Consider the following 22924-nt stretch of genomic DNA (forward strand, 5'->3'; position numbering starts at 1 on the left):
GAATGCGTAGTTTGACCTCCTTCTCCTCCCAGGCTCCTGTCTGTAGCCAAGAAGGCAAAAAAAAAAAAAAAAAAAAAAAAAAAAAAGCCTGTTGGTCTAGTCCTCAGAGGTCAGCTTCCTGGGGCAGGAACAGGGTAGAAAAAGGTAGAGAGTGGATCTAGAAGGACAGGCAAGAGACGTGCTAGCACAGCTACCAGAGACGTATTTGTTGGCTGCGGCCAGGTCACAGGCTGTGCTGTACCTTGCAGATGAAGCGTTTCCTTCTCACCTGGATTTCGTGGACCTCTTGGGCTGGCTTGCTGCCAACTTGCATCTCAGTGAGCACAGTCACTACCCTGTCCCGTCTGCTAGTTGGAGCTCCCCGAGAGCGAGAGGCTGCGTCTTAGTCATCTCTATGCCTACAGTACCTCAGCGCTCGGCCCAGATGCTTGTAGGATGACAATTGTGTGAAGTCAACAGTAAGCTACAATCGGAGTCCCACGAGTCGGTCGGGCGACGGGGCATTAACACATGCACAGCACGACGGTCGCCTCTGAGACGTGCTCTCACGTGTGGGTTGCTAGAAGATGCATTTACCTTTGCTGTAGACCTTATACGATGACAACTCGGTGTCCCTCTTTCATTTTCTACTTGAAAGTCATCAGTTTCGGGTTCTCCTGCCCGTTCCATTCAGTAGGCCCCAACATCTGTCAACGTAGGAGGCACAGAAAATGCAGCGCGAGCGAGACAGCTCAGAGCTACCGGTCATCAAACTGCAGTTGGGCCACTGAGGTCGGTGCTGGGGATGGAAGGACGGGGTGCTCTGCTTGCCCACCGGCGCCACGGGAGACTGGCCGTGGGCAGGGAGTGGAGCATGCTTAGCCCACGGAAAATCTGTTGTCTTCTATCTTACTTTTTGACATTTTCAGAGCACTCCGCAAGGCCCGATGCGGTCAGCTTGATTTATAACAATTGTTTTGTTTCATACAGAATCACATGCTGAAGAATCGCAGGGACTGACGATCTGGGGAAAAATATAAATGTCATAATTTTGTTAATTGTTTTAGCATGTGTTTCTTCCACATGTCTGAAAGCAACTGTAATTGAGGGTTGTGGTTCCTGGGGCCCAGCCAAAAATACAATGTGACTAACAACTGAGGAAAATACCACGGCATATCATGTGTTAGAGGGATCTTTTATCTTTTTTTTCCCCCCTGCCAGAGTGAGTATTTCCCAGTATTTAAGTATGTTACTGGAGTATGAAAAGAAGGATGATAAAAAAAAAAAAAAAAAAAAAACCCTGAACGTTTGGATTAGTATTTTCTTTTTTATCAGATAAAAAAAATAACATATAAAACACACTTTTCAAACCTGGGCTATTTCATTCCATCTGGAGTTTTCTATTTCAAAAATTGGATTTGGGCAACCCCCCCCCCAAAAAAACAAAAACAAAAACAAAAAAACAACCCACCAGATCTTTCCATTCTTTAAGCATTGCAATGATGATAAGGGTCTTTCTCAAGCAAACACATATCAGGAAATTCAAATACTGGTATGAAACCATAATCTCCCCTTACCTTGTTGCTCCAACACATAATAACTCTATTGAGAACTCCTGAAACCAGGGGGTGATCTGACCCCGAGGCTTCATATACGATTTCTTATTTTTATGACAGGAATTTCACGATTTCAAGGCAAGGTTGAAAAACACCCTATTTCCTCTCTAAAGCAAGTGATCAGATTGCTGCAGGAACAAAGCAAAAGACTGAGCTCACACGGCGCGGCCGGGCGCGCTCCTGAAAGCTTCCTGGTTTGGGATGGACTGCAAATGCTATTAGTAGATTTCCCAGGATTTTAGGCTTCTGAGAACTGCAGATGTAACGAGATATTCGAACAGCGAGCATCTGGTGGCCAGAACCACACAAAGTCTTTCCCATATGGTGCAGAAACTTCTGGTTTGGGGGCCGCTCTCTCACTGTCTTATACTATTCCTTCTCCTTCTTTCCCCAGACGCCTGGGATCCACAAGTATTTTTGTCACATTCAAAATCGAGTGTACGTGGGTGACTAAGTTGATCATCCGTGGGTCCAGCGGGTCAAAGGAAGCTTCTGCTGATGTGTGTCCCCTCCGGTTCCCGCAGCGCCTCCCCCTGTCTCCCCCCATCCCTGCCCACCAGCCCCACAGCTGCTAACTGCAAGCTGCAAGAACAAATGGAAAGTCTATCTTGCCAGTGGCTGGAGGAAAGTTTCCAGAGTGTTACTGGGAGTAATGTCAGACAAGGGAATCAACTTACAGGGAGCAGAGGAAGAAAGGAGAGCTAGGACAGGGATTCCAGCTTCTTCAGGGAACTGGCTGAGGGCTGCGAAGAGCCTGGGATGTTATGTAGATGCCCGCACCTACGATTCCATATACAATTACGGTGGTGACTATTATGTCCGAAAAGGAGCCTAAAACGAACATGGTAGGCCCAAGGAGTTGGGGCGACAACAAAAAATAATTTAGGAGGGGTTATTGTGAAGAAAGCGGGTTTAGTTAACCAACTGAAATTTTAAAAGTCAGGAGGGAAGGAGGAAGGAAGGGTAGGAAGAAAGAATAAAGGTAGGACAAAGAAGATGAAAATAGGGATAACAGAGGGAATCGCCGTCTACCCCCCTATCAGCTCTGTAAGACGTGGCTCGTGAGGCGGTCGGCGAGGCTGCCTTTATAGCTAAATGTATATCTGGTTCAGAGATGAGGGGATGAAGCAATGTGTGCGCGGTGCCTGGCCAGTAAGTGTCCACCCTCAGCTTTGGGCCGCTGCTCTTAACCCCTATGCTAACCCAATACCCCCTCTTCCTCTTCCTTCACGTGTTTCACAAAATACATTTTTTATAACGCAGGGTAAAATTATACACCAAAATGTTATTTCTGGATGCTAGGATTATGAGTGATTTAAGATTTTCTTCTCATCCACCATTTTATGTGTATTTGTAATAAACATGCCTTCATTGCATAATAAAAAGACTAATGATTTTACATTACTATCCCATTTCTAGGAAATCAGTGATCGGGTTGTTAAATCCCTCAGGAACAATCACGTTTCTACCGAACCACAGGTATCCAGTAAAGGCCCTGAGCAAGAAACTTGGAAGAGCTTGATATTAATTTATGATGACCACTGTCATTATAGTGAGATGTGACTTGTTCGTTGTAACGAGTGAGAATGAAAGAGCTTGCTAAAATCAATGAATAAAACACAATCCTAACAAACAGTCATTGTAATGTAAAAATCATAATATTTGTTCAATTAAATACCTTTCATTCCTCTAATGGATGCATCGAGGCACCACGGTTACCACATTTCCTGGCTGTGTCCCTACAGGCACAATGAAAGGGAGACCCAGGCCATTTACATGGTAACTTCTACTTTGAAAGTTTTTTGGGTACAATCCATCTTAGTGGGGATCTTCAGGAGCTCAGCCCCCCATTTGCTTATTTACTACTTGAAAAAAAAACAATGTTTATTTTCCCATTGGTTATCTTTTAAGTCATACTGTGTGCAGAAGCTGAACAGTGCTCCTTTGAGGCAAGGGTCTCGGTCAGGCTTTTCATCTTCCCACAGATGATTAAAAACTGAATAATTGCCCCTTCTGCCAAATCCTAGAGTGGAGGAGACTCCCTCAGCAAATAAACTCAGGATATAGACTTCAGACTCTCTCTGTGGACTCTAACTTCTCCCTCCCTCCAGACTTCAGACTCCAGACTCTCCATGGAGAATACAATCTTGAATTGCTTCCAGTCCCTTTCCCCAAAGCCCCGGGGAAGAAGTGACTATCTTGGGTGCCATTGAAAGGCAATTTCCTGGCCACTCAAAGTTCCACCCATGTATCAGGATAACTGAAAAGAGGATCCACTTGGTCCACGTTATCTTCACCCCACTCAGAATTACTTTTTCCCAAGCTCTAATGGCACATCTTCTATTTTGGTTGAAAGATACTATGAAACCACCGGCCTAATTTCTGGGGGTCATCTTTCTTTCTGGTGATATCTACTTTTTAGACTAGACTACGCGGTGGAAAATATTACCTGAGAAATTTTTTAGAACTAGCACTAAGATTTTTTTCTTGGATGAAGTGACTTGTTTCTTTCTCTCCAATGATAATGATATTCATGGAGGATAAAGATGAGATTGAACGTCTTTACATCTTTTTTTTTTATTTATTTTTTATTGGTGTTCAATTTACCAACATATAGAATAACACCCAGTGTTCCAGTGCTCATCCCATCAAGTGCCCCCCTCAGTGCCCGTCACTCAGTCACCCCCACCCCCCTCCCAAGATTGAACGTCTTTAGAAGAAAGCAAGATGGTTTCTACTAAAATTATCACAGGGTGGTCAGTGTTCTGCAGTTGATCAGACTCTGAGGTCAGCTCACTCTGATCAACCTTCTAAAGGTGGTTTCTAATCTGCTCTCCATCTGGAGTCTGCTCTTTCTGCCATCTTTAACTTTCCTTGGGGAACATAAGAAGCAGAGCTGAGAGAGATGGACAATATTAAGAAAAATTTCTTACAGAACCTGGTGCAGTATCCTGGCCAAAAAGCCTACTTCAAGGCCAAGTTTTTTTTCTCTCTCTCTTTCCAGGATGGTGCTGGATAAAACTGTGCCAGCTTTTATGGCATTAGCCTTCTCTTAACTTGGTGTGAGACAAACATCTCCTTTTTAGTTCTAGAATATTTCTGTGGGGTCAACACAACATAATTTTTTTGGGATTCCTTTGAATATATACAATATCTGTTATAGATTTGCTCCATACTACGAAGTTTCAGTTCATTTAAATTGAAGTTTTAGATATTCCAGAGTCTCTCTGTGTGTATAAGAGCCCCGATAGACATACATGGACATAGATAGATATTTCACAGCTGACAGATCACACTGACTATTACGGATCTCACTCACAACACTCAGAAGGCAAACTTCTTTCAAAATTGGGGCATTGGGAAGGGCACATCAACATTTTCCTCATTACTACCAAAAAGATTGTGTAAGTCATTTTATCACTTTTTGCTTCCACTGCCAAAAACAAAAAGAAACACAAAAACTACAAGGACTTAAAGTTAGACCATGGGTCCTTAAAGCCTCCATATTTGTGATATTTACCCAGTTTGGCCTTAAATATCTGTTCTTAGTTATGCTTCAAGAAATATAATCTCACTTTTTACTTTCATCTTTTTTATTGTTTTTATTTTTGTGAGTCCTTTTAAATCCTTTGTGGACAGAGGTTAGGCTAAGAACATAACACACAGGCAAACACACCAAAAACCAGCCATTTTTCTAGCCCATCTGTTTGGTATGTGGATATATATATATTTTTTTTTAGATTCTTTTTTAGTAAAACCAGAATTTTCCACTTATACAAATTTTATATCACAAATTTTAGAGTGCACTATGATTTAAATTTGAATAAAGTTATTAGAGGTTTAATTCTGCTCTCTAAAATGGTCAGTATATGGAGTAGTCTGGTAACTGTTTTGTTTAGGTGAGAGTTGTCTTTAACTGTAGGCATAAGTCATATACACATACATATCATATATAGAGGATATATTTAATGCACGTATGTGAATGCACATAACAGAAGTAGATCTTACACTAAAATCTATAAAGATTTTTACCCTTGCTCCAGGTAATCAAGACATTGGCTAGAACTGGGAGGGAATTCATCTTCTGAACTTTTACATTCTGGTGTCAATTCCAAATAGCCAGAGGTTCAATATAATAAGTAGGTGCATAAGGTGTGTTATGTTCTACACAAGGTAAGCAAATAAAACAGCTCCTGCGTGCGTCTATATAGATATAAATTCTTACACTCATTGTTTTGCTACCAATTAGATATGAAATAGGATGGCTTTCTCATGACCCATGCATATAAACATCAAATTCCTCTTGCTAAAAAAAAAAAAAAAAAAAATTCCTCTTGCTCTTCCATTGTCCTCAGTCTCAAGGTTCTATTTCTAAGAACTTCTTGAAGAAGGTATTAAGAATAGATAAATCATCACATTCCTCCCCAAGTATGAATCTGCAAAACAGGGGAGGGGCTGTTGAACTAGTACTGTTAACAAAAAATACCATTATATATTTGGTTTCATTTTCTTCCTCTTTCACAGTAAGCTGGGAAGGAGATCTTGTTACAACAGAAAGAACAAAGACATTTTTGGGGGGAGGATTTACATATATTACCCCCACAATTTTTTTTCTAGAAGACTGCAATCAAGACACAAAAATGCACAATGAGTGGAATAGATGAGCAAGTTTGTGTCATTAATTATACATTTCAGTAGAGTTTGATTTTGGAAGTAGTTTTATGGATGCTATTAGTAAATTATAACTGAAATAGATACATTGAGGATGCAAAGGAATTGAAAAATATATATGTGATCAGCTATTTGAGAAAGGAACGAATCTAATTAAAAATAAATGACAAGGGGATCCCTGGGTGGCTCAGCGGTTTGGCACCTGCCTTTGGTCCAGGGCGTGGTCCTGGAGACCCGGGATCGAGTCCCGCATTGGGCTCCTGGCATGGAGCCTGCTTCTCTCTCTGCCTGTGTCTCTGCCTCTCTCTCTTTCTGTCTATCATAAATAAATAAATAAATCTTTAAAAAAATGAATGACAAAATATGATGGCAGAAGGTCTCATCTTGATGCTCTATTCTGAAGCTATTCAGACCACTAAGGACCAATGAACACTGGTCCAGCATCCAGGGATGATGCTTGATCCATTTTTCTGAAAAATTTATTCCATAATTTGATAACTTGGATTAATGCAACAGTAATACCAGTGACAAACATGAATATTATATATTTTCTTACAGCTAGAACTAATGGTTATAGCCATTTAGAGGATTTTCAGGGCTGATGATTGTTCTCAGAAATTTGGCACCCATTTTTATCCTTTGTGCTTTCCCCACCATCAGAGTACATACTTTAACATTTGACCAACAAAGGAAGCCTTTTGGAGAAAAAGCATGTCAGATGAAGATATTGCCAGGAGAGGGTTATGTGTAGACACATACAACACAACATGGCCAAAGTTTTCCATTTCTAAAATCAGATAGATGTATGTTCATGTTCCGACTCTGCCATTTTTAAGGTGTGTGATTTTCACAAGACTTTAAAAAAAAAAATTCTTCCCTAACTTAACCTTAGACTTCTTAAAAAACAGAAAAACTATTTTTCTCTTGAGTCATTGGCCAACTACCCTACATTGATTTGGGATGCAGGATATGCTTGGTGTTTACTGTATCTATTGCCAAAAAGCTTCCCTGGTATTCTAGCCCCTTTAGGGAAACTATTCAGGAAAATATCACTAAACAAGGGAACTCAAGAAATCATCCATACCATCATCATCCATGCATTAAGGAGCCTATTAGTATTTGCTAAGGCATGTGGTTTCCCAGATTTAACACAAGCCATGCTGGCGCCAGAAAAATAGAAAATGTCTGGGTAACTGAGAGGACACAGACACATGGTTATACACAATCCTTAACTCCCCGAGATGAAGCTACTTGTATATTACTTTACATACTCAAAATGACATGTCTAATAATTAATATTAATTCAAAAGGAATTAAAGAGGAATTGTTCTGGGGCAATGCCGAGGAGGGATCTGTGGGTCTTCCAAACTGGTAGTTTGTGCTCATCATCACTTACGAAGAAGCAAGAAGCAAGAGTCCACTAAAGACTCAAACTAACCCCCACATTGATCTAAGGAAGGAGCTCTGACAAAAGTATAATATTTTCTCCTAAAAAAAGGGACAAAGGATGAATTTTTTCCCAGTTGATAAAATTGAGCATATTAAAATGTCCAAAGTTACTCTGTTAGATCATCTGGGTGGTACAGAGTTGTGTAAAACTCAGTGCTTTTTCTCAAGGAACTTATACTTACTGGTGGATATGACAGTCCCAAGTAACTCTATTCCAGATAAACTGGGGGTAAACATCAGTTATTGGTTAGAAGTTCAAAGGGGAGGATGACTCTTAGGTTACTCTTATGAATATAAGGCTTCTTGAGGGAGTAAGTGACATTTGAACCAGGGTTTGAAAGATGATAAAATTTGGGGAAAGAAGCAGAGGAGAAAAAAACAAAAAAAAACAAAAAAAACACCTCCTCAGTAGGAGGGAACAGTGACAACAAAGGTGTAGGGCAAAGACATTTGGGGTGTGATTAAAAAATGACAAGATTGGTTTTCTTAAACAGGGGAGTTATTTTTTATTTTATTTTATATATATATATTTTAAATAAATGTATTTTTTATTGGTGTTCAATTTGTCAACATACAGAATAACACCCAGTGCTCATCCCGTCAAGTGCCCCCCTCAGTGCCCACCACCCAGTCACCCCCAACCCCCACCCTCCTCCCTTTCCACCACCCCTAGTTCGTTTCCCAGAGTTAGGAGTCTTTCATGTTCTGTCTCCCTTTCTGATATTTCCCACTTATTTTTTCTTCTTTCCCTTTATTCCCTTTCACTATTTTTTATATTCCCCAAATGAATGAGACCATATAATGTTAAACAGGGAAGTTATAAGATGGGACTGAAAGAGAAAGCTAAAAATGTAGATTATTTTGAGAGCATGGGGGCTTTGGATGTTAGGCCAACGAGTTTACTCTTTAAATTAATAGGGGATCATCTTTAATAGGGAAACATTGAGGTTTGTAAACCAGGAAAAGACGTGATAACAGCCAGTGTTGTGGTAGTCGGAATTTGGGTGAGATGTATGGCAGTGCTCCTCAACTTTTTCTGCATTGCTGACCCTTTAATAAGGAGCCTTCTTAGCCATATCTGCTTGATTGAATAATCAAGGCTCCCCATTTGGTCATGTTCATTGAGGGGTGATCTATTACATCTTATTTCCATCATTGGCCAGGATATACTTTTCTTATCTTCTTTAATTTCCTTTGGTATGTTTGAGCCTTGAGTAGCTGTTGAGATAAAGCAACCCAATGTCATTAGGTACTTGGTGAATATTTATCACTGGAATAAAATTGCAGAAAGCTAACTTTCCTAGGTTTTTTTTTTTTTTTTTTTTAAGATTTTATTTATTTATTTGACAGAGAGAGAGCATCAGTAGGGGGGAGGAAGAAGTAGGCTGCCCGCTGAGTAGGGAGCCCAATGTGCGACTTGATCCTGGTACCCCAGGATCATGACCTGAGTTGAAGGCAAACGCTTAATCAGTTAAGCCACCCAGGCACTTGGTTTCCTAGTTTTGAACTCAAGAGCTGTATAATGTTTAAATCAGATTTTTTTAAAAAGAAGTATGATTATCACACAAAAAAATCATAACAAACAGCAGGTTGCAAGCATATTTAGATCGTTCTTACTGAAGAGAATAAACATTTATTGCTAACTGCGAAAGGGCAGATTTGATGACTGATGGAAAAATCACATTGCTTTGTCAGTTCACATAAATAATAATTCATCAAAGAAACATGTGTTGATGAGTGCAGCCTGGTTTGAATTTAAACCACAATGCATTCTTGAGAAACAGCTGAAGTACCTGAGCCTCCTTTAAAAATCTCTAGCACATTATCCAAGCATATAAATAATCATTCTTAGGCCATGTAATGCATCTTCTCAAAAACAGCAAGAATATTCATGCTCAAGGATGAATAGAGGCTGTCTGTGTTAACCTTGAGAAAAATACATCTGGGTGCCCATGAAAGTCTAATAAGTATTTAAGAAATATGACCTCAGTTCACTTTTCCAATAGGTGCTCAACAAAATGGTTTAGGATGAAATGAGTATTTATCAGACACTAAGAAAAATAACAGAGTTGGCTGATCAAATCTCTCTGATAATCATTGCTCAGCAAAAAAGGATAAAAGGTGGTATTGTCTCTGGTAAGCATCCCGCTCTTGGGTCACCCCAATCTAAAGACCCTCTGTACTGTTGGTGGACGACAGGATTCGACAAGCTGGTGGGTGAATCTGGTGGCCAGGTGTCTTCATGTGGGTGAGACAGGAGCTAACAGATCTGACATATGGGAATATTACTCCCAGATGCTCCCCAAAGGGAAAGAGCAACTTGCTTTCAGTGACCTGTCCTTTCAAGATGAGTCCTACGGCAAATGCATTATGATTAGTGAGCTCTGTGAGAGGAAGCAATGCATCATGGGTGCTGCTCTGCCAGGAAAAAAATAAGCATTTCTAACGGGTTGTACCCGATTCCTTAGTAAAAACCAGTGGTCTGTGTCTGGAGGTCATCCAAGGCAAATCAAAGAAAGAAATCTTCAGATGTTGAGGAGATAAGGAAGAAAGAACACACCGAGGGTGTATGGTGTTGATTTTACACTGAAGAGAAACCAACCAGGCTAAGTCCTGTGGTGGACCGTTACGATTCTTATTATAAAAGTCTCCATGGAAAAATGGAACCAAAAATTGACATCCATTATGCCAATGCTCTGATATCCGTAGACGTGTTGCCTGTCAGGTCTCAAATACTCTCATCATAACCACTGGAAACAAATATGTCTCTGACAATAGTTTTACATTTACATTTAAGAAACTTTGGTACTCAGTATGGGTTGCACGAAGGAAGCTTTCTCAATTTGTCAGGTCAACAGATTTCCCAGCATTCTTATCTTCCGAACTCTAGAATACAATGTTTGTCTTTATAACTGATTTCGTGTTTCTAGATTACAGATCCTGAAAATGAAATACAATATGCAGAACTACACTGACAATATCTGAATCCATGCTGGTAACGGAACGACACAGGGAAAAACAGACATAGTTTATACTCCTCAGGTTCCAGGGGAATCAGCCCGAGTTGTGACTTGATGGTCCTCTACTATCTTCTGCTCTGTGTCCAATGTCTAACAGGTAAGTTTGATTTGTCTTTTCTTATGATATGAATTTATTTTGTTTCTTCATTCTATTAAGTGATATTGTTATTGCTTAGCTGACAAAAATTAAGCATATTAATGTCTTTCTATTTCCCTTTTTTTTTTTTTTTGGTTAAAGATTTTATTTATTTATTCATGAGAGACACAGAGAGAGGCAGAGACACAGGCAGAGGGAGAAGCAGGCTCCATGGATGAAGCCTGATGTGGGACTCGATCCCAGGACCCCAGAATCACAGCAGGTGCTCAACCACTGAGCCACCCAGGTGTCCCCTTTGTTGTTTTACCACCTTCCATCTTCTCTTACTACTCTAACATAGAGGAAAGAAGTAATTCGTTTGTGTGAAAGACATTTTCTGTTGTAGGTTCTGGTAAAATAGACTAGGATACTTTTGATAGTATTTCAAATACTCCAAACCCATCAAACTCATAATTTCAGGTTACATAAACCTGCCTTTTTATTTTGTCACTAGAACTCAAAAAAAAAAAAAAAAAAAGGAATGTCTCATGCTTGGAATTAAAAAACCTGTAATCAATTAAAACTAAGTAGCATTACTTTTGCAAAGTTCTATATTAAAATTTTTGTTGTTTTATAAAAGAAAAAAAAATTAAAAAAAACGCATTCACAGTTTTCTTCTTAGGAGTAATATATGATGGATTACCTGCCCGTAGCCCTTCTACATTATTTAGATTTAGGTTTAGGTTTACATTTATATTTATATTCAGTTATTTTTTGTGTTGATTTTCCTGATTTAGTTTTGCTTTGAAACTTGTGTCAGTTATCAAATTATTGTCTTCGAGCTCCAAATCCACCCTTCCCTGCCCTGCTGGGTGAGAATGGAACTGGACCCTGGAAGCATTTTTCCTTTGCAGTTGGCCTGACGCTAGGCTTTGCCAACAGAGGGCACTAGAGGGATGCTGCAAGGTGACACGGGCAGGCCCACCCTCTCCTGCTTCTGATCCTCTCTTTGTTAATCGGGGTGTGGGAGTCTAGAACTTCCAGCCTTATTCTCAGGACAGGGTTTCTTCACCCAGGGGCGGCTTCGGAGCACCCCTTGTGGGCCACATGTGATAGCTGCCCTTGAGCCACCAGACCACGTCCTCTTTGAAGAGATCTGAATCTCCATCTTGGGGAGGCCCTGTCTTAAGTCTCAAATCCCTTTATTGTATGCTTTTCCTCAACCAACAGGTAGTGGTTGCTTTTCTGCACCTGCCAATTCTGGACTGTTTGGAGTTGTCTTTAGGTAGCTTTTCCTCTTAGTAACTAACCTTCTTCTACAAATTTCTTTATGTCACTTTTTCCTACTCAAAGTACTGACATGGTTTCTGTCTCCAGATAGTACCCTAACTGATATAAAGTTGCTTAAAAGTATTCTTAATTTATGCTTACCTAACCCACCTAAATAATTTTTAAATACCCTTGCATCTGCATTTTAAATTTTGAAAGTTCCCTTCAGGTCTTCATATGGTGCTCCACATTAATTAAACACTCCTGACCGATAATGGCAAACAAGGCAAGGGCATCAAGAATCTCTTCATCTAGCAGGAGAGAAAGACATATAAGCAAGTAACTTTTATTATTAAATTGTGATGGATACAGCTCCAGAAGCCTGCAAAGGATGCAGTGGAGGTTACCCCTAGGTTTGGTGGGGTGGAGGAGAGGGATCCAATAAACTTCACTGAGCAGTTATCAATGAGCTGAGTTTTCAAGGATGAAAAGAGGGATGGTCCACATAGATTAGGGAGGGAAGGACAATTTGGACAAAGGGATAAAGTTATGGAGTGTCAAGAATATGTGATGTAAGGGGTGCCTGGGTGGCTCAGTCAGGTAAGCATCTGCCTTCAGCTTGGGTCATGATCCCAGCATCCTGGGATGGAGCCCCATATAGGGCTCTCTACTGGGTGGAGAGTCTGCTTCTCCTACCCACCCCCTGTGCACGCTTGCGCTCTCTCTCTCTCTATCCGAAATGAGTAAATTAAAAAACTGCATGCTATAAAACAAGGCACACTTGAGGACTGTCAAGTTGGTGAGCATTCTTGTAACTCAAGGCGTGTATGTACGTGTGCGTGCCTGGGACAGCACTCTGAGTAGAGGAGACACCCCGGAGCAGCGGCCCGTTCCAGACCAGGAAGGATGTTGCGTCATGCTGAAAAGTTTGGATTTTATTTTGTGGGCAGCTGTAAACTCACAGGTCTCAAAGGATAAGAAGACTTTAAGGAAAAACCTAATTAATCATTAGTTTTACACGGCAAGTATATTTAATCCCTTCCTATGCAATGAATAAATTCAAATTCTTAGCCTTGCGTGGGGTTAAAAAAGAGGAGATTGTCAAATGAGAAACACCTGAGTATTAGGAAGTCACCAGAAGCTCTCAATTAAAAGGTGCAGTGGGGTCTGAAGGCAGGAGAGATGACAGTGATTAAGAGGAGGGTGGGACCCTCGTAGGAGGGCTCCAGGGCGCTAGAGGGACTGCACTTGAGGAAGCCCGCAGAGTGGGCAATCCTTTAGGAAGGGGGAAGCATGGCCCTAGGATGTGTTCAGCAGCGGGAGGGAGTTGGAGCTGAGGAGGGGAAGGGAAATGAGAGAGAGAGAGAGAGAGAGAGTCGGGCTGAAAATGTAGGACTGAGGTCTGGGATGACAAACCAGTGGTATCAGGCCACTGCATTAATCCTGCTGAGCTCGAGCAGCCCCAGATTCTTTCTCAGTCCCAGGACTCAGTGGGCCCTTTCCAAGTGGGAGTTCATTCTGTAGGATACATTAAGAGTTTTTGACTGGTCAATCGTTAATTACAAAGATTTCTCTGATCATGTTGTTCTAGATAATGAATGGACAGGAGGATCCCAAAGAGAGGAACCTGTGGAGAGAGCTGTTGCTGTTGACATTTTCTTTTATATGCAGATTGCGTTTTAGGCGTTAAGAGGCGGCGTGTAGACGCTTTAAGGAGTGTTTGTACTGAGTTCACTGATGGGCTCACAGAAAGAAACAGAGCTGTGACACCAAATGTCATGAACCAAAATGTGCCGTGGAAGAAGCAGAGTCTCACACTGTCATTTCTCCCTTAGGATATGGCTGACCTCAGAACTAGGAATTCAGAAATCTCCCTGCTGCCTCTTTGCCGCTAAGAAAACAGGCCCTGGCTCCCCAAGCCCCTGATTAAGAAAGAAGCTGGAAGACCATGCAGAGGAGTTTTCGAGACCGTGTGTCCCCCTGCCAAAACCCGGTGGAAGAGTCTCTGGAGAAACAGAGGTCAACGAAGTTTAAAAGTTTGATTATTTAAAAAAAGTTTTTACTACCTTCCCAGTAAATATTGCCTTAATTCTTCATTCTTACTAGCAAATTGTCATTTAGCACCCAATAATTCTCTTGCTAAAGCGCAGAGAGTTATTATTTTCAGGGATGGGTGAATTTAACTGCTTTGCTTTCTCCCACAACTTTGCAAAGTGTTTCAGGGGACAACGTTCTTCTTCTTTTTTTTTTTCCTTCCTGAATATATTCCCCTTTTATTAGGAAACATAAAACCTTAACTACTGAGAATCAGATGCCCAAGAAGAGAAAAATGCTCATAGCAAAGTGAGTATTCAGTGGAGACAACCTTACACCTCATTTCTTGCTAGGTTCTGTAAAGGCCTCACTAATTCCTTAACTCTTGGAAAATTATTTAACCTCTTCATCTTGTCTTTTTGGTTTCTAAATGCGAGTGTAAAATTTTTATTTGACTCCTTGTAAGACTGTCGCCAAGATGAAATAATAGATGTTGAGAGTGGTTCTGAAAAATACAGTGTTCTAGAAACATAAGAAATCTTCCTGTTATTCTAATGTTAGTCACACTCATGATCCAGAAATGAAGATGGCGACCTTGGGAAATACTTTCCAGTGTTATGAGGTTGGGCATCACAGTATGTGCCGTGAATTGTATGTTTTAGTTCTTTTTGTACATGTGCAGAGACATTGCAGCCAGCAGATAAATGATCTGCAGGGCTCAGTCTTCATCTTCACTTACATACTCTATGCAATAAATATTTATTGAATACCTGCTATGCACCAAGGATTATTCTAGATACTAGAAATACTGCATTAAGAAAAGAGAAAATGGGGGCATCTGGGTGGCTCAGCAGTTGAGCATCTGCCTTCAGCTCAGGGCGTCATCCCAGGGTCCTGGGATCTAGTCCCGCATCGAGCTCCCCACAGGGAGCCTGCTTCTCCCTCTGCCTGTGTCTCTGCCTCTCTCTGTGTGTCTCAGGAATAAATAAATAGAATATTTTTTAAGAAAAGAAAAAAAAAAGAGGAAGTGTGCCTGCTCTCATGTAGCTTATATTCTAATTAAAGGCAAAAAAATAAGCAAGTAAGTAGCACATCAGGTGGTGTTAAGTGCGATGGAGTAGAGCAAAGGGCGAAATGAGAGCACTACACAGCAGTTGCCAAACGATGGCCAACTATCCAAATCTTTCTTGGTTTGGCCTCCTTTTGTGAACAAAGTTTTAGGGCAACACAGCCCTGACCATTCATTTACATTTGTCCATTTTGCTTTGAGTTGAGTAGTAGAGATATAAACCATCTGGCCCACAAAGTATAAAATATTTACTCTCTGACCTTGTGCAGAAAACGCTTGAGGCTCTTGGTATAGGCCATTACATAGGGGCCATTTTAAGGATTTTTAACCTGAATGAAATGGGATACCACTGGAGGGTTTGTGAGGTAACGGGATCTAGCTTGTGTTTTTTAAAAAAATTATCCTGGTGATCTTGTTGAGCGTAGACCAGTTAGAAGCATGGAGACCAGTTAAATAGTGATTGCATTAGAAGAGAGAAACCATTCTAGGGTAGAAAGGATATGAATGAGGTGAAAAGAATAAAATTGATTTCTGGATATACTTTTACTATATAGTATATGTTACCTATAGTATATGTTATATATATCATATAGACAATATATAATGAAAGATTTTGGCCTAAACAACTGGCAGGTTGGAATTTTCATCAACTGAAATACAGAAGCCACCAGAGGAGCAGTCTTGGGGATGAAAATTAGGAATTTGGTTTGTACATGATAAGTTTGCAATGTCACGAACAGACACGTCAATGAGGCAGGTGACCATGTGAAATTCAGGGGCGAGTTCTGGGCTGGGGTTCGAAATCTCCTAGTTGCCAGTATATAGTTGAAGTTGAAATGACATGAGTTGGAATAAAATCGCAAGACGCCACGTCTTCAGCTTTATTGCTCCATTTCTTTTTGTCTGTTAGTACCCAGATGCCTTGATATATGCTGGACAGACACAGAGAGCATTGTGTTGTGCACAGAGTGTGATCCTTGCATATTTATTGATAGTCGTGTGAGTCGTGATCCGGATCCTCTTCTCAGCTTAAAGGAAGTGGGAAAGGGAAACTTTGGGGGATTTAAAAATGATACGTTGGGCTCCACTTTGAAAAGCAAAAATCCTGCAAGATGTGTGTCTGCTTCAAGAGGGTGGGATAATTTGTCCCAGGCTTACTTTTTCCCAGAATAGGTAAACACAAGAAGAGAAGAAGTTACGATTAGTTAAAGCCTACCATGTCCCCCGGGGTTTTACAAACAATACTTCATTCCACAGCTCCGCTCTTGAATTTGCAAAATTGGACTGGAGTTGCTCCAATATTTCTATCATTTTATTCTTCCAGATGGATATTCAGTGAAGACAGTTTCTGGCTCTTACTGTTTCCACATCTCTTATATCAGAGAGAAATTGAAAATAAAATCCCAAATTAGTACAAACACATTCCTGGCTTTCGAAAGAGTTCACTTTCAGGTCACTTCTAAATTAACATTCTATTTAATCAGAACAGGTTGGTCCATCCCACTAATTGCTTCTCTCTTTCCAAGGCTAAATACGATTCTATAAAGCAGTAACTTGAAGAATATCTGTTATGCGCATTCCCTGGCTCTGTAATGATTATTTTTATTTAAATAGGCATAACCATCGACTATGCAAGATCGGGGACAGGGTATAAATTGTTTAGCTCTCTAGATTAGAGTGCAGAGCTATTATGCATAGCTGAGATCAGAAAGCGAGGCAATCCGTGACTGAGTCATTGATCTGGAATTCCTCTCCATTGCCTAAGCCAGTCCTCCTAACCGGGGCACTGTTGACGCCGTAGGCCCATAATCCTGTGCTTGGGGGAGTTGTGCACTCCAGGATGGTGAGCAGCATCTCTAGCCTCTACCACTTGCTGCCAGTTACAAACTCCCCTCTCCTAGGTGTGAAAACTTGTTACAAACTATCTCCAGAGATTTCCAAATGCTTCTGGGGAGCTGGAGTGTTGAGAACCACCCATCTGGAAGGTTAAGTTCTCTTTCCTTATGCTGACATTGGAAATTGTCCATGGTTTACCTCCAGAGCTTTTCAAATTTTTTTTCCTCTGCCCATCTGCCTTAAGATGACTGGTCTATTTATTATTCCCCCTAATTTTTTTTTTTTTCTTTTTAGAGTTGGGCTTTGTAAATGCCCATCCACTCCTCACTTAATGAAACTCCATCCCTTTCTTCTAACTAAATGCTATCAGTGCTTATATACCTGATGAGATCCTTCACGTTTCATGAAATTATAGCTTCAGGTCACAGAAATTGGGTGAGGCTAGTCTAGTTCTTACTGTGAGGTTGAGTACAAAAATGAGGAAGGTCAGAGAGGCTACACGGAGAACTCAGAGTACAAGCCCAGAGGCAAGTCTCAAAATTCACTGCACTTTCCATCCTACCTACTCCTCAGATGTCTTGGGTCCCATTTTATTTTCCCCCCTTTTCAGAAACTCTTAGAGATTCTGTTCCTATGATTCATTTTTAGTAATCAGTGGCCTTCCACACAGGAGCAGACACATGTTGTCATTTAATACTTATATGAGATAGGAGGTTACTGACACAAGATGCAAGGAGACGATTGGTCAAACTTGTGGATTTGTCACAACTCAGTAATAGAAATTATATTTCTGGAGGGTAATTCTTTAAGTCAACATATCATTAAAGAAAAGTTCCTTATATGGGCAATGTCCAACAGAACTATAATAGGAGACGCAAATGTAAATTTAGTAGTTTCTAGCCGCCACATTTATTTTTATTTTTTTAAAAGATTTTATTTATTTATTCATGAGAGACACACAGAGAGAGGCAGAGACACAGGCAGAGGGAGAAGCAAGTTTCCCGCAAGGAGTCTGGTGGAGGAGAATCCCAGGACCCAGGATCCCAGGGTCACACCCTGAGCTGAAGGGAGACGTTCAACCACTGAGCCCCCCAGTTGCCCCATAGTTGCCACATTTAAAAAGTAAACAGAAATGAGTAAATTTTAGTAAAATATTTTATTTAGCCCATTATATCAAAAATATTTTCATCTCAACATGTAATCACTGTAAAAATGGCTGATAGAATATTTTACATTTTTTCTGTTTCAAGTCTTTGAAATCTGGCATATGCTGATTTCATGTTTTATTCATCTTCCTAACCCGGGGCCCAGAACCCAGAAGTGGGACAGGCCCATAATAGGAACTTCACAAATGTTTCTTTTTAGTTGTAGTCACTATTTTTGCCCTCTGAGATTTAAGAGTAATCATGGTCTAGGGGCTTCCTCCTCTTCCTGAGTCACAGCACATCCCTTGCCCTCGCACTCCCACTGATGAGGACATTCACAAGAAAAAGACACAGGCACATGTTCATGTGTGCCCAGACACAGATGGAAGCAGCTGGTTAAAAACTAGACTACCCTTAATCAATCTTATGGAACTCTGGCTAGACAGGAATTGTGGTTGACCCTTGAGCAACACAGGTTTGAACTGCACGGGTCCACCTATAGGTGGGATTTTTTTTTTTTTTTAATAAATAACAGCACAGTACTATAAATGTATTTTCTCTTCCTTATGCTTTTCTTAATAATATTTTCTTTTCTCTGAGAATATACTGAGAATACAGTATATAGTACCTATAAGACAAAATATATATGTTAATCAACTGTTTATGTTATCAGTAAGGCTTCTGGTCAACAGTAGACTATTAGTAGTTAAGTTGTTGGGGAGTCAAAAATCTCCCAGGAATTTTTTTACTCTGGGGTTTCAGCACCTCTAATCCCCATGTTGCTCAAAGGTTAACTGTTCTCAGCTGTCCGATACCCAGTTTTAGCTAATATTGTGAGCCACGTTGTTTTATCACATCTTTTGAACAAAGTTACTGATAAATCAAAGTATTGACTCTTTGGGGTCTTCCCTTTTATCATTCCCCAGGCCCAAGTTTTGGTACCAGCCAATGGGCAATGAAATAACAAAGTTGATTAGGAAAAGAGGGATTGAGGGTAGGGTATCATCCAGTAGCAATGGATGGTATTTTTATTATTTAATTAAAGTTAATGCTATTTGTAAATATTGGGTTTAGAAGGTGGAAGACTCAGATAGTATATCTTTAAGGAGAAATAGGACTAAGTAGCTTGCAACTTGCTTTCAGGTAGTTTGGGGTGGGCGTCGTTGATGACATCTAGTTGGTTCCATCAACTAGAGTGAAAGCAGAACACAAAGGTACAATTGTCACCTGTAAAGGGTATTTTCATTCTTTAAACACATTCTTGTGGCTAAGACTAAAATGGATCCATTTGAGGTTTCCTTAAAATAGAAATTCTTAGTGATGTCTGAGCAGATGATGTAGTAGATGTCAATATGTATCATAATTTCATACTATCTTTTGTGGATCACTTTAAAGTAAGCCCCCCCTCCCTCGTTTTTAAATGAAAGAGAAAACATATTGAATAGTCAATAGTGATTTTTGTATACTCAAATGCCTACATTTACATTATTCATTCTTTGTGTAGGAGAATTCTAAGTTAAATATCAATCTGTTGTCTTATGCTTGAAATTAGTAGAAGTCAGGAAAGACTTTGTACGAGATGTTTTCAGCTCGACTCCTGGATTCTCCTTCGACGTGTTAGCATTTTCAAGATTCTTTTTTCTCGTACGCCGTTACAGCCTAGACACAACATTCCACTTGACCCAAATTCAAGACCCAGTCCTTTCAGAAGACTCAGGGAAGGTTGTCTTTTATCTGCACAGGGATGTAAAAACTGCCTCACTTAGATAGTAATTGCTACTGCTATGGCACCAAGTGTGAGTAATTCTAGTTACTTGGTCTTGGCTGGAGAACAAAGACACACAAAGACACAATCTGGGTGAGGTTACCTGGTTCAAGGACATTTCTTTATCGGGCCCAAAGGGGTATTGTTGTTTGGTTACTTGGGTAATTTATTTTTCCTCTAGACATTGTAAAGACCAGAAGAGGACGAGGGAGAAAAAGAGAAGGATGGTAGGAACGGCATTAAATTCATATGTTGTGTTAGGCATCATGTCAAATTCTTTACACACATTATTTTGATTTATATATAATAGAATTATGAGTTAGATGTTACTTTTGGTCCCTAGGCCCCAATTGTAAAAATGAAGGAAATGAGGCTCAGAAAGTTTCAGTCATTTGTCTAAGGTCCCAGAGTGAATACATTTTAGAGCTGGGATCGAGCTTATTTTCCTACTGTTGCATATAACCCTTCGCTGCAGGAAGACTTCGCCTCACACAGTGGAACATGCTGGGCATAGTCCACTAAGGGCTGACTTGAGCAAACCTAAGTAGACACATGGAGTGTGTGTGGGGCTGGCTTGTACCAGCTCACAAGAGCCGGGTGTTGTTAAAGTACAGCTGTTACACATGGGCAATAATAAAAATTAAATTCCATAAACTTAAAATCTAATAAATCATATCAAAAACACAGGTCATGACAACTCAACACTTACCACTTTTTAGTTATTTTTCTATAGTTTACCATGATCACTGCTCTTGCAATTATTTGTGTCTGTTGTGTGTAGAAGGCGGAGGTACTCTACGATGTGTACTACTGCACAGGTCTCAACTTCGCTGTCACTGGCCCCACGTTGGTAGCTTGAAACTTCCCCTGGTAGGAGTGTTTACCCCATGGAAACAAGCCAACACCGTAAATCGGCACCCCTGTCCCCACCCCAGGAAGGTCGTTTGTCAATATTTACCAGCATCGCACGGTGCACAGCACTTAGTGTTAACACGAGCGCTTCAGTTATTTCATGCTTTCTATTTGTTTAAATTCATGAACGTTCACTAAGCATTAATTTGGCACCCACTGTGTGCTAGGTATTACAACACACGCCCCTGCCATCCTTATCTCATTTACATCTCTAAAAGTAGCTGTAAGGTAGACATCATTATTCCCATTTTGTAGACAAGAAAACCTAAGGTTTCGAGTGCTGTGCTCTCCTAAGGTCACGCAGCTGCTGAGCAGTGGAGGAGCACAGCTTGATGCCACCTCTTGTGGATCAACATTTCCCGACACTACTATTGTGGGGAAGGCCCGGGACAGGGGTGATAGGAAAAAGACAAAACAAAGCAAAAACCATTTTATTTAAGCCGTGCCTCTTTCTGCTTTACTACCACTGTATACATGGCAATGACTAATCGGCAGGTCTGTTTAAGTGCAACACGAGAGTCTGTAGCGTTGAATAGAAAAGTCTGAGCAAGAAGAGAGGATCGGGGAAGCTGAGGGGACAAAGGACAAAACTAGTGGCAATCCAGGCTTGCGGCACCAAACGGGGAACGTATTTGTGATGTCTTTAGGCTGCAAAGTGGGCAACACAGTCACCGTTCTGAGCACCCAGTGTTTCCAATGATACGTTTACTAAGGACAAAAAGAACTGACGGCGCCTATTTTTGAGTTGATTGGGCGACGAGAGGCCCACCTCATACTCTGTCATACAGAGTTAAGACCTCTTCTTCTCTTTTTTTAAAAGACTTTTTTAAAAAAGGACATTTTTGGGGGGTGCTTATGGGGACCCTTAGTTCTCAAAATCTCAACGAAGAATCACTTGGTTCAGTGACACAAACTACAGCATCTCAGAGGTTTCATACGACACCCCCGAATGAGCACAGTTTATTTCTGCTCACACTCAAATCTGGTGCAAGTCAGGTGTGAGCAACTCAGCTGTGGGCGGCCCAGGGATCTGGATGCTTCCACCTGCATGGGTTCCCTTCCACAGTTCTTTACTCGCAGCCAAGGAGCCAGCGGAGAAGTCCCCTCTGTCTCACGTGCCTGCAACTGGGCTTTTTCACCCGTGGTCTCACCCCGGGGGCTCTCAGGCACAGCAGGGCTGCAACTTAACCCCAAGGGGCACTGCCAAATGCACGTGGGTGCTTGGTGCTGGCGACGGCTCCCCCCGCCCCAGGTTCCCTCCGGCCTACACCAGCCTTCTCTTCTTGCACCCACTCTTTGCTCTCTGGTCAAGGCGGATTTGCCTGCCAAACCCACCAGAAGACACGAAGCCTGACCTACTACGAGTGTGTCTGTTCTTCTTCCTTGTGGCAAAGACTCAGGCACCACAATCTGAAGTCAGGCTGCGGAGCTGCTCCGCGTGCAGGGCCTTCCCTAACTGAAAGGCCGCCAGATTTCTCACTGTGTTTGCTCCTTGGCTTTTAAATTCAGGAGTTCCAGAAGAAGGGGACCATTTGAGATTTTGAGAACTAAGGGTCCCCATAAGTGCTGGAGAGAGGACCCTGGCACTTGCGTCTGGTGGCCACCACCGCTCAGCTGCTAAAGCTTGATGTCCTTCCTTGGGGCTTGATGTAAATTTGGTGCTTTCCTTGGCCACGTTCATATTTTATTGACATATTTCATTTTCGCTCGTTTTGCTGGGCGCTTGTACATTGTTTGGAACCCCCAAGGCTCAGTGTAAAATTTGCCCTTGTAGATTCACGTGCGTTGTCAACAGCTGCCCCTCCAGAGCTGCTACATCGTCGGTAAGGGTTGACGGGGAGTTTGTGTGACCCCCTCCTAATCTCTGCTTCAAATCTCACACCGAGCACAGCTACAAGATAGAGAATGATTTGCTGTGAACTAAGAGGATTCCTGGGACACGGGGCCCTCGAAACTGAGACTGGGGAGGTTCCAGGCTAGCCACGTGAGTCGCCCTCTGAGTCTGGATCCTTCCCACTGACTTTGTGTTTCCATGTGAGTCCCCGCCCCTGGTCCTGCAGCGGAAAGGAGATACTGATGTCTA

This window comes from Canis lupus, chromosome 7 (genome assembly GCF_048164855.1).
Source record: "Canis lupus baileyi chromosome 7, mCanLup2.hap1, whole genome shotgun sequence".
NCBI classification, from domain to species: Eukaryota; Metazoa; Chordata; class Mammalia; order Carnivora; family Canidae; genus Canis; species Canis lupus.